The sequence below is a fragment of the Phalangium opilio genome, unplaced genomic scaffold (genome assembly GCF_054372755.1).
Source record: "Phalangium opilio isolate 3A_F unplaced genomic scaffold, DU_Popi_V2 ptg000352l_1, whole genome shotgun sequence".
NCBI classification, from domain to species: Eukaryota; Metazoa; Arthropoda; class Arachnida; order Opiliones; family Phalangiidae; genus Phalangium; species Phalangium opilio.
Window position 1 is genome coordinate 2,177,505 of NW_028324228.1, and position 16,038 is coordinate 2,193,542.

Sequence of the window (16,038 nt, forward strand, 5' to 3'; positions counted from 1 at the left end):
GTAAGTAAGTAGTTCGATTTAGCAGACGCCACTAAACCAATGGCGGCGCAGTAATTCTCGTTTTTAAGACTAATTATAAATACAAAATATTTTGTAATAAGAGATATTTTCCTTTAATATTTAGGAAAAGGTCGTTCTTTTAGCATGAAATTTTATGTTACCTGAACGTTTCCTTTAAATAATGGATATGGGAGATTTTCTCAATTCACTGCCTTCTCTAATACTAGGCCTTGCGATAGGAATAAAAAGGGGGTGGCAGTTAGGATTTCACAAATGGCGCTAGATGTCGCTTTTCTGAGGTTTTAAACTGGCGGCAAATTCAAAACTATGGGAAATTGTTAGCAACGAAAGAAGTGTAATGTGCTAAGTTCGGCTCGAAAAAGAAAGCAAAAAACCGGTCAATAAACCGGTTCATGATGCTGAACGGTTTCCGATTTCGAAAAATACTAGTTTAAATTTGATGTACGTTTTGACACGTGTCAATAGCGTCTGCATGGAAATTTCAACCCATCACAGCCCTTAAGTTTTTCCCAAAAACTGCCACTGCCAATGAAATGCCTTAAGTTTGATTTGGATTGACCAATGAGCGAGCTTAGGAGAGGTAGGAGGAGATTTCTTTGACAGCTGAATTCGGTCACAGACATTATAAACTCCGATATTTTAATTACCCACTTCTCTAGTTTAGCAGACGATGTGCCCTGGTCAATGGTCATGGGCCAGGTTATTTAGTAGTTTAAAAAAATCCTTATTTCCCACCCTGGTCCGCCATAAGCGAAAGACGTGACGTCATGCGAGACTGCGCAGTACGACTTTAATTTCGTCATCGCGAAAATTCGCCTCAGAAAAGAGCCATCTAACGGTTACTAAGCGCAAATTCAAAATGTCACATAAAAAATGCTTCTGTCGTACATTTCAAGGCCTAGTATTAGAGTTGGCAGTGCTCAATTGATTCACACTGGATTAGGGTGCGATACGTACAGTCGATTTTCAGATTTCAAAAATATTAGTCAAAATCTTGTTCAAAATCCATTGCCAAATGTAAATGCTCATCTAAAATCATGTTCCTTATTAATGTAAAAGTTGATAATTATTAGTAAACTTAAACTGATTTCGTTAATTAAAAAACTTGCATTAATTGCTAAACTATGAAAAGCTATATGAACGACCGGCTTTAAGGTTTTTCTTAAGTTATCAAAACTTTGCACTTGTTTTTTCTCTTTCCATCTTATTGTTCCGCCATAGTCCAACCACGACGAAATTTAATACAATCTTACGGTTTAGGGAACAAATCCAATTTTTGCACAAAAGGGGTAGGACTCTAACAAACATTTCTAGACCTGATTCTGTTACTTGAAAATGATTCCAGCGATTCTCAATTGATTATTATGATTCCCAAGGTTTTCATAATACCAACTAAAGATAGAGACTTTAAATTTCCAAATCAAGTATTGCTGTCGTTAAAAATGGCCACTGTTCCTCCAATTTCATTATAAACACGAACTTAAATAAGCTCTACCTAACCCTAATTTAAACTATAATTTATATACAAACGTATCGTCTACCTTATATCCGTATTCCTTTGGACAATGGTTTTTTTTTCAAATTGATCGTTAATCGATCAAAATCATCCAATCCAATATTTATATCGAATTTACTTCACAAACATTTTTTTAACAAAATTGAACATATTTGTTGTCGATTTTTTCATTTTTAAAGTTATTACTAAAGGTTGCCAATGAAATGTTTATCACAAATGAAAGTTACTATTTTGTACACTCAGTTTGGCATCAGTTTAGTTGAGTACCCAACCTCTCAGCTCTACAGACGCTTTAACCCAGTTTTGTCACGCGTTACAAACAATCGCTACGGAAAACTTGACTAAAGCGTCACTGCTCATTCCTAAAACTAAAGCCCAAGTGTAATTCTATCAATCTTTTGGTTCATTTTTAATGTGAGAATTTTCATTGTTTGACTGAAGAATGAAGGAGCTAACATTGGGCTATATCGAGGTATGGAAACTATTTATTTCTAAACTATTACCATTGTAATTCTGTTTGATCCTGATCCTCAGCGGTGGGCCCGCGCCCCAAAATAATTAACCTACAACCATAAATTTATATCTGTATGATAACCCTTCTAATCTGTCGATTTGATTTGGGTGTTGACTTACAAACCCATGACGTTTTTTGAGCAGTTCCAAGAGCCAATCTTAAGACAGTTACAAATCTAAAAGAGTTCACAGTATGTATACTTGGCTTATTTAGGGTACTAATCTTGTGGAATCGGCGAGATGTATCTACGAAGCATGCTCGAATTTATATTCCAGGGTTTTGAATAGATCAGGTGTCTTGAAAGAAATCGAAGTGGAAGAAGGCACAAGAAATAAGCTGGTAAAATGCAGTGTTTTATATTTCTACCTTAATAGGTAAAAGTCAAAATATATAATAATAACAATGTCGCAAACACCAAATATTCTTCTTCACATTGCAATCTCGTTAGTGGGACACACAGACACATGGCTTATGACGCTTACGCAACAAGAATTGTTTTTATCACTTTTCTGTTCTTAATGATTGGAAAATAGATTAATCCTTCCTTGTTTTTGTGAGTAGTGGATAGTGGCTGCGTTCAGTAGTAACACTCATCTGGAAAACATCGATGTATTTTATACATCATAATGGCATAGACCATTTGGAAATTACATACAGAAAAAACCAACACCCAGGGACAAGGTTACCATTGGGGTATTCTCCCTAGCGCCTAGAAGCAACATCAGACTGAACCCTAGTTCACTACATGCCTGAGACTTGCCGACTCGCACTGCCTCTAACGGTGTTTTTGGCGAGACGGAGGATACCCCAAATGGCGGCCTTGCCCCTGTGTGTCGGCTTCTCTTTAAGCCATTTCCGAATTCGACAATTAGTAGTTGTAAAACGACAAAATATTTTGTTATCGATGCTTTTCAAAATGTCGACGGTGCACTGACCGCGACATACTCTGCATCGTTAAATCAAGGTGAAAAGAGGTAAAATGGACGGAAATGACAATGAATGTCTCCTAGATACCTTGCGAACGCACCTGCCCGTCGGTAGACGATTATTAAGTGCTACCCCGTAGAGCCATTGTATTTCTAGGAGTACTAGCTTCTTTTTATAAGACAGAGGGGGCATCCATTACGTACGACCCTACCTAAACGCTGAACATGCTGGGAGGACTTCGTTGCCGTAGGTGGGAGTACAGACTGAAACGTTTGAACTTTGATGTTTGGACGTTTCTACTCCGTCCCTCTCTTCTTCAAATGTGGCAGGCGCTCAACACGATGGCATTTTAAAGTTCATTATTTCTTTCCGCCATTTTGAACTATTACTGATGTATTTACGAATGGATTACGCGACAAGTAGAAAACCATTATTATTAATCGTAAAAAAAAACCACGTCATGAACGCAATGCTCATCAGGAGTACCTCCTCTCACAGCCTATTTCTCTGATGGGCATCTGATTAGTATCATGTTGGCGTCACGGTCAAAGACGTGAAAACCCGTTTAGTTAGATATCGATGTTTTTAACGCCTGTTCTGAACGCAGCCAGTAATTCAGCGAAACAAAATTGGTTTCGCTTTTGATCTTTGTTTAAGATAATTTTGCTTTCAATGCATTTTAAGCTATAAAGATTAATAAACAATGTTAAATCATAATAGAAAACATTTAGTAGTTTCAAATCCACCATTTAGTAGACTAATTTAATTTTATTGGTTTAAGGGAATTGACTTATTCTTCGTGCCCATCGATGTGGCTGTTGGTCTTAAAAACTATGATTTTTACGAGTTATCGTCTTGGTTTGAAACTGGCAAATCCACAATTGTTTCAAAGCCTCCCGTAAAATATACTTCTACTAACGTTTCAAATGCGCTAAAGATTGAAAATCATGTTAGTAACCAATTTATTTTTGGCAGTTTTTTTTTGAAAACCGATATTGATAATATAGTTAACATCAGGAATAAATAAACCTCTTCAACTTGAAATCTTTAAACGCTCATAAACCTCATACTAACAACTGATTGAAGGTAAGGGGAAGGGCTAGAAACTTAGTTAAACCGCATCTCATTGGTTATTCGAATGCATATGACGTTTTGGATAACTTAGTTGCTGCACGTATAGGTCGCAAGCTCCGTCGATATCACGTGATTTTTAAGTAAATAAATTATACCTGACGTCAGGGTAACGGTTTCTACACCTTCTTCACCTTAATTCAAGTAGAAAGACACAGAAAATATTATTTTAACAGTTTCCAATTTGAAGAAATATATGCATTCCTGTTAACATAACTATTTAAAAAACAAGGGTCCTTTAAACATGAAATACATTTTTTCTATAAATAATAGACTTATGGTGGTGCCTAAATAGGTCGGAAAGGGCGCCAAATTCATAATCATAAGGCGCCAAAATGATACTGAAGTAATAAGAGGTAAATAGACCATTTCGGTATTACGCGCAGCGCCGTTTCCCGTCGTAGAGCCCGCCTTTGGTAAGGCATAAAAAGTTAGAAAGCCTATCCAGCTTATCAGAGACAGCTTCGCGAATTTGGGGCGCTGAAGACAGTACGCGCCTGCTCAGAGATGAATACCGAAATCGTCTATTGTGAAAATAAAGCGGACTCGGAGAAAACTTGTTTTAAAGGCAATGGCAGCAAGAAAGTTGCACGACGAAACCTAGGGTACGTTCAGTAACGAAAATCTCAAGGAAATCGCTGTTTTCTTGATGTGTGGTTGATGGGCTCGAGACGTCACAGTGACGTAAAAGGCTGTTGAACGGAAAAGTGACACTTTGAAGTTAGCGCTGGTTTAGAAAATGGAGTTGGGGAAACGTCTTACTGGCCCTCAAAACGTTACGAAGCGCAAATGGCTCTTTTTAAGTATAAACGAGCTTACAAATTGTTATAAAGTGAACTGAACTGAACTAAATTCACTTTACTTTGTACTCTCAAGGAAATCGCTGTTTTCTTGATGTGTGGTTGATGGGCTCGAGACGTCACAGTGACGTAAAAGGCTGTTGAACGGAAAAGTGACACTTTGAAGTTAGCGCTGGTTTAGAAAATGCATGGAGTTGGGGAAACGTCTTACTGGCCCTCAAAACGTTACGAAGCGCAAATGGCTCTTTTTAAGTATAAACGAGCTTACAAATTGTTATAAAGTGAACTGAACTGAACTAAATTCACTTTACTTTGTACTCTTGCTAAAAAACGAGGTGATACTCCGCTCTGGGAGGAAGCTTATATAAGGGTTAACGAGGTGCGATGTCGACACTCTTGAATCTAATCATGAATAAATAAAGTTACTATACGGTGCAATAAGTCGTCATTAATCACAAAACATAACACAAATAATGAAATTGTTTAAGAAAATTATGTCTATTTGAATGGTAGAAGTAGTTTAGTAATGAAAACTAATACAATTACTGTAGGAATAACATTATTGGAATTTAATTTTTAAATCACGCATCAACTTTTCGTCTGTCAAGTGTTCATCAGTCAAACGCTACGTCACGCCATCAAAAAAACCATATCGATTAGATGGTTTTTTTGATGGGCAAGCGCTGAGCATCATGACGTCAAAACCGGAAACGCGAAAAAGCGTACAGTAGGAAAAATCTCACATCGCTTAGTAAGCGCTGTCATCAAAGAGGGTTACTGAACGTACCCCTCGTCTTTTTCCGGTAGTTCGTCTGCTTCTTGTAGTGCCTGCATTGGTGCCTGCCATTTACGCTTCAGCAGAAAGAAGTTTGTCTATATCGAAGCTTTTAAAAACGTACTTACAACCAGAGGTCCTATAATTCCAATAAAGGCCTATATTTTAGAAAGTATCCTATTTTACCCTATAATTTCACAAATCGTTAAATAAAATCCTATATTTTTGGGATTCTTAAGTAATTATTTATAATCCCAGCTGTATGAACTTTTAAACGTAGAATTAGTGAGATCTCATTTGGTCCGATCAGAAAATGGCGGAGCTCACTTCGCTCGCTCAGGACATTTTTACCTTCAATGTTCCCATAATTTCATTTTAATAATTTTTTTGGTGTTTTAATTTTAAAGTATAGCAATTACTTTTGGATTCTGAGCTGCGTTCCAAATGAAATTCGCCTAAGACATTTCACCTGTCTCACAGATTAAGCTCAATTATAGCATAGACCTTTAAAATATCTTTAATTATAAATAAGAATTAAGAAAAACATCTCTTCCTACCTGACCCTTTTAAATAGCTTGATTTGGTAATTTTCAGTCACTATTAAGTCTCTTTTTTTGCTAATTGTTTTTTTTTAAATTAATAGTCACTTTTTTTCCAAGTGAATCTGAATGTCCTTCCGTATTTCATTAGATCAAGGTGCAATGTAACGCACTTTAATTAAGGAATCTTACATTGTCACTAAAATAAAATTATCCTCACTCTAGATCTTATCATTTATGAGTCCTATATAATACCATAATTTTATGAATCCGTTCCTATAAAATCCTATATTTTGCTATGAGAATATTCTCTAAAAGAGTGGGTGCCCTGACTTACGGAAAAAAAGACTCAAAAAAGACTAAATCATTTAGCAGTTATTAAACATATCGAGAGAGTATTGATAAGATTGATAAAAACCAACACCTATCGGACACTGGTTTTTGGAAAATCATAATACTTCACCATATCACATTTCCCCGTAATTAAAGTACAATGTTTCATGTATTTTTCGACATTTTTCTTATCTTGGGGGGGGGGGAGGGAGCCCAAATCCACAATTAGAATGTACCCCCTAAACGTTCCTACGAGCCTGCATCTCTTCTTTTGGATATTGAGTTCTCAATTACCCCGTGATTGAAATATTTCTCATAGACGAATCATCCTCAATCTCGATTTCAGGTCTCTGTACTTCTCTTCTTCTCAATTGTCGTTGTTGTCTTAGTTCAATGTATAATTCTTCGTTTTCTCTTCAAGAAGACTTCATCCTTTTTCGAAATATTTTCTGCACATTTGAGACCTTTCGTCAATCAAGGTAAATTAAGTGTCAAGCTTTCAATACATTTGTTGTCATGTTGGCTCGTTGAATCTTAGTAAAGTTTCTGAAACATTTATTCGCGTACGCAGGATTGTCTTTAAAGTGGTTTCCATTACGGGAATCTGCAAAAATTATGCTGTCATTTTATCTCGTATTCGCATTCGTTGTATCCATTTACATAACGAGTAACTGCAAATCCAAGTTTACAGATTCTGGTTACATTAAGATTGACACTTTTGAGCAATTACTGCAAGATACTACTGTGGAACCTCGTGTGCTTCTTTCAAGCAACCAACACGTATTAATAATGAAAAAGGTAAGTGATATTAATTTATCTTACAAAGTTCTATCATGAGTCTATGGTTCTATCAGAAGTTTATATATGTTCCATAAGTATAATTCGTAATGCTAGAGACTTACTGCGAGCTAGTTCGAGAAAGACAGGAGAATGGACTACACGCGGTTTTCCAGTCCATCTTCCTAATTAGTCTGTACTAAGCCATTGGCAGCGGCTCAATTGGTGTCGCTTTACGCGAATCTATGACGTTTCACCATAGTCACTTCATGACAAGCGCTCAGTAACTTATCTACAGGGTGTTTCTGGAAAGTCTGGCACAAATTAACAGGCATGTTCCTTGGGTCAAAAGGAGTCCGAAAGGTCCTTTGACGTTTTGGGGTAAAGCGCTCCGTTGCGACGTTATGGGCTCTCAAAAGTAGGCCGAAAAACAAGGATATTTTGCAGAATTATAGCACTAGTATTGTGGTTTTGACCCAATTGTTTTCGATTATTGAGCATAAGGCAATGATCGAAATAAGTTTAAACCTAGTGGAAGACCGTGAACGTGTTAAACGGCCAAAAGCGTTAATCCCTTTGTTTTTATTAATGATTGTAATTAAAGGTAAGGAAAGTAGCTCAGATACTGGTTACTTGTTTGTTCAGATGTACTGGTAACTGACCACTCTTTTATTCTTTATTTGAATTAGACACATTACTTTTACAATAATTCGAATGAACCCCATTACTTTTACAATATTAATTCGAATGAACCCCTTAATCTTTACAATAATTCGAATGAACCCCTTAACCTTTACAATAATTCGAATGAACCCCTTAAGTTTTACAATAATTCGAATGGACCCCTTAAATTTTACAGTAAATCGAATCGAACCCATTAATTTTACAATAAATCGAATCGAACCCATTAATTTTACAATAAATCGAATCGAACCCATTAATTTTACAGTAAATCGAATCGAACCCGTTAATTTTACAATAAATCGAATCGAACCCATTAATTTTACAATAATTCGAATCGAACCCATTACATTTACAATAATTCGAATCGAACCCATTACATTTACAATAATTTGAATTGAACCGATTACATTTACAATAATTCGAATCGAACACATTACATTTACAATAATTCGAATTGAACCCATTACATTTACAATAATTCGAATTGAACCCATTACATTTACAATAATTCGAATTGAACCCATTACATTTACAATAATTCGAATTGAACCCATTACGTTTACAATAATTCGAATTGAACCCATTACATTTACAATAATTCGAATTGAACCCATTACATTTACAATAATTCGAATTTTTCCCCTGCTGTGTTGGTCTAAACATTAGGGTAGTTTTCAACGTCAGAAGTTGTAGGTTTTTTACAGACGGCTTAAATGTGTGTACCTTAACGTGCTTCATGGCGTACGCGCGCAAGTTTGCTTAAACGTTGATGGTGCCCATTTTGAACAATTTTTGTAGAACGTAATGGGGTTCATTCGAATTATTGTAAAAGTAATGGGGTTCATTAGAATTATTGTAAAAGTAATGGGGTTCATTCGAATTATTGTAAATGTTATGGGGTTCATTAGAATTATTGTAAATGTAATGGGGTTCATTCGAATTATTGCAAATGTAATGGGGTTCATTCGAATTATTGCAAATGTAATGGGGTTCATTCGAATTATTGCAAATGTAATGGGGTTCATTCGAATTATTGCAAATGTAATGGGGTTCATTAGAATTATTGTAAATGTAATGGGGTTCATTAGAATTATTGTAAATGTAATGGGGTTCATTCCAATTTTTGTAAATGTAATGGGGTTCATTCGAATTGTTGTAAATGTAATGGGGTTCATTAGAATTATTGTAAATGTAATGGGGTTCATTCGAATTGTTGTAAATGTAATGGGGTTCATTCTAATTGTTGTAAATGTAATGGGGTTCAATTCAAATTATTGTAAATGTAATGGGGTTCGATTCGAATTATTGTAAATGTAATGAGTTCGATTCAAATTATTGTAAAATTAATGGGTTCGATTCGATTTATTGAAAAATTTAAGGGGTTCATTCGAATTATTGTAAAGGTTATGAGTCTAATTCAAATAAAGAATAAAAGACTGGTCAATTACCAGTACATCTGAACAAACAAGTAACCCATATCTGAGCTACTTTCTTTACCTTTAATTACAATCATTAATAAAAACAAAGGGATTAACGCTTTTGGCCGTTTAACACGTTCACGGTCTTCCACTAGGTTTGAACTTATTTCGATCATTGCCTTATGCTCAATAATCGAAAACAATTGGGTCAAAACCACAATACTAGTGCCATAATTCTGCAAAATCTCCTTGTTTTTCGGCCTACTTTTGAGAGCCCATAACGTCGCAACGGAGCGCTTTACCCCAAAACGTCATAGGACCTTTCGGACTCCTTTTGACCCAAGGAACATGCCTGTTAATTTGTGCCAGACTTTCCAGAAACACCCTGTATATCTATATAAATCAAAGTCCTGACTGACTGATAATACACGGCCAGCCCAAACCGCTTGCCCTAGAAGGCTGAAAATTTGTAGGAACGTTACTTATAAGTTGTAGGCGCGTACTAAGAAAAATATTTCCAATCCGCCGCCATCTTAATAAAAGCCGTCAAGAAATCTAAAAAACTTCTCTACGCAACAAAGTCCGCGGGTTTCAACCGATTTCTCAAATATTTAGTACACTGGTTTCCTTTAACCATAAGTTTATCATGCATGATAAACTTATGCTTTAACCTATTTACAGGCTGAATGGTCTTAAATAAAAAGAAGGGATAGGAATTTCCTCAAAATAGCACAAAACCTTTGAAATTAACCGACAAAACATACATCCGGGTTTTCTGTAATCCAGAGCAATAACCAATAAAAACCTTTTACTTAACCTCCGAAATATGTTTTTCTATAAATTTTTGGGTAGGTACATGTACAGTTGCCTGATTTTAGATGCATTGACTACGGAAGGAGTAACTTGGTAATTATTCTTTCTATGACGTGGAAAAAATTCAATAAATTTAAACACACCAAAAGAAATTATGGCACTCAGAAATGTAAAAAATCTTCACTATTGTTGTGATTATATGTTAACTCAAGTAAAGTAATTTCTTGATAGTTCAAAAGCAGATTAATACTTTATTAATATTTTATTAGCTTGGTTAAAACTATAACGCTTGTCGTACTGTACTGTCCAAATCCTCACTCCGAAGTGCCCCTCTTCCTTCTCCCTAACCCCTTGGTCCCCTATCTTGCCAATATCGTGTCGCCCTCTCGGGTCAGTCCTGGTAAACAGATTTTGGCGCGTTATACAATTTTATATACTTCAATACCTTCCCTCTAACAAAATTTTTTTTTTTTTTTTTTTTTTTTAAGTTATAACATTGTCAAAGCTGTACGTAATTATTACTTAAAAGATATTATAAAATTGTAACTTGTCATTAAAACATTTCGCTAAATACGACATGGTCAATATATTACATTAAATTAAATTAAGACATTATTATGTGGAACATTCGAGAGATTTTTTTTTTTTTTATAGTTCATAGTCCATATCTCTCCGGTGGTCGCTTGATTCGGATTGGCCTGGCAGTGCTCTGAGGCTCCCTAGTATCTGATAGTTGTACCAGACTTTTAGGTACATCACTGGCGTTGGACGTCAAAGTGATTGGAACTGTAGTGGATTTCACGGTGATAGGAACTGTAGTGGATCTCTTGGTAATAGGAACTGTAATGGATTTCTTAGCAACAGGAACTGTAGTGGATTTGTTGTTGTCCGCCAACACTGGATCTGTGTTTGAATTTTGGCTTGACATATTGACTGAGGCGGTTTCCAACTGGTCAGTGATATGTCTCCGTGGATGTCGGGGGGTAAAAGTCAAATAACTCTCTTTAGGTAGTGTAATAGCCTTATGATTTCTGTTATTGGTCACGATTGACTCTGGTTGGTATTGTGGGGACGTCGTATCCTTCTCTTGTTGTAGTAGTCTAATTTGATTAAAGTGTCTTCTCCAAATTCCTTTAGGTGTATCGATTTGATACATCATCTTCCCTAGCTTCTTTATAATGGTGCCTTGTATCCATTTCGGTTCTCGCCCATAACTTCTAGTTGTGACTGCGTCGTTGACTTCATATTGTTTCATGGTTATACTTGGGTCATTGATCTCCCGACAATTCTTCGAATTTTCTGATGTTGACGTGAATATGATGGGATTACATACATCTAATTTTGTAAGGATGTTTCTACCAAACATCATCTCGGCCGGTGATTTTCCGGATTTGTTGGGTGTGCGGCGATAATTACTTAATATTTTGCATAAGCGTGCCTCTAAGGAACCCTGTTTGTATGTGTTTAGTCCCTTATTGATCACATCAATTTCATGCGATGTGTCTCCCGTGATTTTCTTCAAGCTTGTCTTCATAGTGCGTACACTCCTTTCTGCCTGGCCATTAGACGATGGATGATATGGCGCGGTTGTTACATGATTTATCCCGTTACATCTAGTGAAATCTTGGAATTCTTGACTCGAGAAACAAGTTCCATTGTCCGTTACCAATGTCGGCATGATTCCATAACGGGCGATATGTTGCCTTAAGTTTTGAATGACCGCTGCGCTGGATGTAGATTTAGTTACATCGAGTTCCATCCACTTTGTATGAGAGTCTACGGTCACGAGGATGTATTTATTTTCTATGGGGCCAGCAAAATCACAATGTACCCTTCTCCATGGTTCATCTGTTGTTGGCCATGGTTTGAACTTTGCTGGTGGCATAGGTGCGTGGTCCTGACATCGACTACAACTCTTCGCCGCATTTTCCAAGTCTGTATCTATATTTGGCCACCATACTTTGGACCTGGCAGTAGCCTTCATCGCAGCAATTCCTTGGTGCGTGCTATGCAACTCCATGATTATTTCCTTTCGGTGTTTCGCCGGGATAATAACCCTGTTTCCCATGAGTAGAATTTCGTCAATGTTGGACAGGTTTTCCCTTCTATGGTAGTAACCGTGTATCTCTGCATCCAGTTTTGATTTTTGTGGCCATCCATCTGATAAGTAATTGCGTATTTCTTGGAGAATAGGGTCCATTTTGGTAGTATCGGCCAAAGTTTTGATCGATATAGGGGAGTTGTCTAAAGACCCAACCAGAAACACATACTCCGCAGGCAATGGTGTCGCGGATACTGGCTTCACAGGTAATGGAAGGCGACTTAATGCATCAGCGTTCGCATTGTTAAGTCCCTTTTTGTAACGCAATTCGTAGGTATACGCTGACAGCTGTATGGCCCATCGTTGAAGTCTCGCGGCTGCTAGGGCCGGAATTGTTCTGTTAGCAGCGAGTATGTGTATGAGTGGCTGATGATCGGTGTAAAGATAAAATTTCCGTCCATAGATGTAATCCTTAAATTTCATGACTCCAAATATGATGGCCAACGCTTCCCTTTCCAACTGAGAGTAGTTCTTTTCAGCCTTTGTCAGACTCCTGGACGCAAAGGCAATTGGCTTCTCTCCTCCTTTCTCTGCGTGGGATATGACTGCTCCAATACCCCACGGTGACGCATCACATGCGAGATGGACTGCCTTGTTAAGATCGTAGTGGGTTAGCATGTTAGAAGTTTTCAGAGCTTGCTTGGCGTCGTAAAATGCCTGTCGTTGTTTATTTCCCCATGTCCATTTTGTCTTCTTGTGAAATAGGTCATAGAGTGGAGCTAACTTCGTTGCAGTGTTAGGAATAAACTTGGCATAATACATAAGTAGCCCAACAAAGGATCGTAGTTGTTCCAGATTTTCAGGTTCTGGAGCTTTCATAATCGCCGTCATTTTAGATGCTTGAGGTTGAATGCCTTCAGCGTTTAATGCGTGTCCCAGAAACTCAACGGACTGTTGCATAAATTTACATTTATCTTGACGCAATTTTAGACCGTTTTCATGTAAAGTCTTCAGTACTTGATCAATGAGGGATAATAGTTCATCCTGTGTTTTTCCTCCAAGTAGGATGTCGTCCTGAAAAGGTGATACACCCTTTTGGTTTCGAAAGATCATTTCTATATGACGCTGGAAAATGGCCGACGCCGACGCAATGCCGAAAGGTAGCCTCTTGTATCGGTATAACCCCATCGTGGTGTTAATTACAGTGACATTCCTAGAATCTTCATGCAAAACTAACTGGTTGTATGCATCTTTTAAATCTAAGCGAGCGAAGTATTTACAGCCAGCGAGGGTTGCAAAAATGTCCTCAGTCTTTGGTAGGGGATATTTTTCGATGTCCAATGCTGGGTTCACTGTAGTCTTAAAGTCTCCACATATTCTGATCTTTTGTTTAGTTGTCGCATTAGTCTGTTCACCATTTAAATCTTGCTGTTTTACTACCGGCACGATCGGAGATGCATATTGTGAATGAGGTACGCTTTCTATTATGTCGAGGTCTTCTAGACGTTTGATTTCTTCCTCAACTAGGCTTTTCATTGCATATGGTACGGAACGGGCTTTGCAAAATGTGGGCTTATGATCCTTTTTGAGGTAAAGTTGTACTTTTACGTCTTTCAGTTTCCCCAAACCGGGTGCAAAGAGGTCCTTATACTTGTGTAGGATCATCTTCAGATCAGGCTTTGGTGTTGTTGAAACCGTGTTAATCCGTGGTGTTTGCGAACCCCTCTTATCAAAAACCGATGGTATAACATCTAGCTTGGAATACAACCATGTTCGGCCACAAAGACTTTCTTGCGTCCCATTAACTATAAGCAGTGATAACTGTTCCTCTTTGTCTTGATATTGTACGTGGACTTTGGATTTCCCAATGATGTTTAAGCACTCTCCAGTAACTGAGCGTAGTCTCTTTGAAAATGGTTCGATTCTTGCTTTATTTGGTATGAGAGCAAACGTAGCTTTCGAAATTATGGTATGACCCGACCCAGAATCAACTTCAAATGAAAATGTCCTGCCATTGACTTTACATTGGATTATCTCCCTTGGAGGTGTATCATCATCGCCAACTCTGTTGCAGTTGTGATTCTTGCTGTGATCTTGCACTATCGCTAATACTGGATCTATATGTATAGCGTTGACGGAGTATTCGTCAATATGTACCGAATAGTCCTCATCTGTCGAATCATCATTCGTATCAAGGTGTTTTACATCAACTCTCGTTCTATTATTGTTGTGTCCTCGTCCCTTGTCTCCCTTGGTGTGAGTTCTGTGTTTCGGATCTCCCTGACATGCGACCGCTAAATGTCCCGTCATTTGGCACTTGTGACATGTCGCATGTATAAACGGACACCTTGAGTTCTTATGATCCATTCTATTGCATCTTGAGCATGACTGTGGATCATTTCTTGTCATATAAGTGCGATTATGTTGAGGGGCTGTCGAGTGTTGATGATATTGTGTCCTCTGTTGATGAGCTGTCGAGTGTTGATGATATGGTGTCCTCTGTGGATGATATTGTGTCCTCTGTTGATGAGCTGTCGACTGTTGATGATATTGTGTTTTCTGTTGTCGATTGTGAGGGCTTATATAATTAACGCTGGCTTGCATCCCATTAGAAAGAGAATGAGCTTTCATCTGTTCCGCATTATGAGCGGCTAATTCAATTTTCTGGACTAGGGCAACGGCATCCTTTAATGTTATGTCGTCCTTTTCTTCTGATAGTCGATGACGCATATTATCATCGTTTATCCCCAAGACTAACTGATGCATAATCATTTCATCGTTGTGTTTCCCAAATCCACAATGGATTGATAGATTCTTCAGTTCTGCGACATAATCTGCGATAGATTCTCCAGGGCTTCTATGTCTTCCATTAAATTTTAATCGTTCCACTATCTTAGACGGCTTAGGGTTAAAGTGCTGATTAAATAACGCAGATAACGTAGCATATGCTGAGGTCATGACAGTTTCCGGATAAACTAGACTATTCAATAACGTAAGTGTCGGTGCTGGCAATACTGATAGTAAGATCGCAGGTTTTTCCGCTTCAGTTATTTTATTTATTATGAAATATGCCTCCAGCCTTTGAGAGTATTGTGACCAGGGTTCGACTTCCTGATCAAAAAATGGTAACTTGCCCATCGTGTGTGTCCGTGCAGGTATCCCTGGTTCCGCAATAATGTGACCTGGAGTTTGTGAGGGATTCGGATTTTGGGGATCTTCTATCATTAATAAAATTGCTGCGTGGAATGTGGATCCGCCGTATTTGTTGACCAATGCTTAAGTGTCCCTTAAATCGCTGCGTGGAATCTTGGAATGTGGATCCACCGTATTTGTTGACCAAGGCTTAAGTGTCCCTTGCCGTTGAATTAAATGTACGCACATCTCGCCTCCGTCGCCATTGTTGTGATTATATGTTAACTCAAGTAAAGTAATTTCTTGATAGTTCAAAAGCAGATTAATACTTTATTAATATTTTATTAGCTTGGTTAAAACTATAACGCTTGTCGTACTGTACTGTCCAAATCCTCACTCCGAAGTGCCCCTCTTCCTTCTCCCTAACCCCTTGGTCCCCTATCTTGCCAATATCGTGTCGCCCTCTCGGGTCAGTCCTGGTAAACAGATTTTGGCGCGTTATACAATTTTATATACTTCAACTATGCAGCAAAGTCCGCGCGTTTCAACCGATTTCGCAAATATTTAGTACACTGGTTGCCGTTAGAGGGGGTTAGATTTGTTACCATCTTTTTAAA

The 16,038-nt window shown here is 37.7% G+C and overlaps 1 protein-coding gene across 1 annotated transcript in view; it reads left to right on the forward strand.

Annotated features, from left to right (window-relative positions):
- LOC149602820 (ATP-binding cassette sub-family C member 1-like) overlaps nucleotides 1-16,038 on the forward strand; it is a 449,544-nt gene that overhangs the window by 250,291 nt on the left and 183,215 nt on the right. The window lies entirely within an intron of this gene.